This window comes from Liolophura sinensis, chromosome 12 (genome assembly GCF_032854445.1).
Source record: "Liolophura sinensis isolate JHLJ2023 chromosome 12, CUHK_Ljap_v2, whole genome shotgun sequence".
Classification (NCBI taxonomy): Eukaryota; Metazoa; Mollusca; class Polyplacophora; order Chitonida; family Chitonidae; genus Liolophura; species Liolophura sinensis.
The window spans coordinates 6,961,747-6,964,039 of record NC_088306.1 but is presented as its reverse complement, the minus strand read 5'-3'; positions in this window follow the sequence as shown (position 1 = coordinate 6,964,039).

The following is a 2,293-nucleotide window of genomic DNA, read 5'->3' as shown; positions in this document are numbered from 1 at the left end:
CACCATAATTCTGCCCTTTAAGTGAAATGTTCTTGGCGTAAAATACCAATCAAAGAAATACCTGAGCAGTTAGAATAAAACTCTTACTGAGGAAAACTGACAAAAGTCCGGATTGGTTTGGTTTTTGTCATCTAACAACTATCACATTGTCTTCGTTGCTCTGCTTTTACTAACAATGCATGCTGTAGTCTGTTTTAGATTTAATTTTCTTGTGTCCGCTTCCTACGCTTAACTGTTAGAGCGTCCGCTTAGCAGTCGGGAGACCCTGGATCAAATCCGGTTCGGGTGATAGCAAAGACTTTAAGAATGGCACTTGTTACCCTTGGCTCAAGAGAGGTTAGAGCATAAAAGCATAACTAGTTGACCCTGTGTCAGTATAATGTGACTGGTTGGGGTGTCACAACTGGTGTCTTTGGCATGATACTTTGAACAGCGGCGGCATGGACTCGCCCTGCCACAAGAAGACACAGTATATGCGCACACACCTGATGACTCTTCATCTTCACATGACTGAAACATTGTTAAATTCGACGTAATCCACAAACATATACACATGTTCTCGTGTGCTGATAATTCGGTTACGGTTTGAAGTCAATACTTACCTGTTAAGCCTACCCGGTGAAGAACGACCCACATCGATTTCCTCCATTCTTGGAGCAAACCATCGACTCTTGGCGAGTTACTGGAGCACTTTCTCACGTGTTCCATGTTGCAAACGGCATATTGGTGGAATTAACCTATGTAGCCCTCATTCAACTTCATACAGGACGACACAATAAAGCAACGTTTGATCACTTACTCTTACATGTACCTAGCTCTGTAGGGCTGTGATTACGTATACTATCATAGGCTTACCTTGAACCCCTCTGTAAATTGCTTGCTGGCTTTAACATAGTACTGCTGGGCACCAAATAATTTGTCTGTCCGCCGTCTTAGTCGTCTCGGGACCTCCGTGGCTCAGTTGGTTAGCGCGCTAGTGCAGCGTAATGACCCATGCGCCTCTCACCAATGCGGTCGCTGTGAGTTCAAGTCCAGCTCATGCTGGCTTCCTCCCCGGCCGTACGTGAGAAGGTCTGCCAGTACGGCGAAAACACCAATCAGATAAATAAATAAATCAGAGTCGTCTCAGCTATCGATTCCTGGTAGGTGTTCCCATGTGTCACCCTTAATAAAGCCACACAGGCATGAAACTATTGGAAACTGGATAAATTCTAACTCAGACCCTAACTCAGTTTGAATGCATACTGCTCACAGTGAGGGGAATCATGTATACAGTTATCAGTGCCACTGTTAGGCAAGTTAGACCCTTTGACACGCATACCGATAATTATTTAGGATCAGTCTCACCAGTAATGACATAGAGGGAACCCATAATCAACATTAATGAATAAAAAAAATTCTCAAACAATTAATGAATAGACGTACAAAATGCACTAATTGCTAGTAATATCAGTAGTTATCTCCCTTTTATGCGCTGTGAGGCGTATACATTCAAAAATAGCGGTTGGAATTAGGATTTATCCAGTTTAAACCAGTTTCATGATTGTGAGAATTTACTAGGGATGACACATCGGAACTCTTACCTGGAATTGATAGCTAAGACGACTATCACGACGGACAGACAAATTATTTGGTGCCCAGCAGTAGTATATTAAAGCCAGCAAAGCAAGTACAGAGGCGTCCAATGTAAGCTTATAGAACAAGACAGGGCTGTGTTAGTATGCGAGCCCTACGTACAGGGCTGTGATAGTATTCGTGGTCACAGCCCTACAGAACTAACATGTACCATGTTCGTATATTTCCCGTCAATGGTTGGAAATTTCGGAAATACCGTCATTTGTAAACTTATTGGCTTAGCGGTTCCAGTTTAGCGCCCAACTTTTCGCCCGCCACCTCTACCCCCAACCTCGACCTCCCCCAAAGATTCCTTTACATTTACAGCATTCTTTTAAAAGAGTTGAAGTGCATCTCAAAATGTTTAACAGTTGATGCTTGTTTACGTGTGTTAGTTAGCTAACTAGAATATATTGAATGTAAAGCTGAGAATATCATTAACATCAGGTCATGGGATCTGAAACACACGAGACAAAATGCAACATATTTAAAACTGGTCCTCAGTAAAAATTGCGTTTTAAAATCGATTAATATGAAGTAATACACATCTCTAAGTTTAATATTCTGGTTAAAGGGAGATCAGCGTGTGTCCAAACGTTTTGAACTAATTTCAGGGTGGTTACCTCCCTTGACACTCTCGCACTTTCCCGGCAAAGAAATGAGATCGGACTTATTCAAG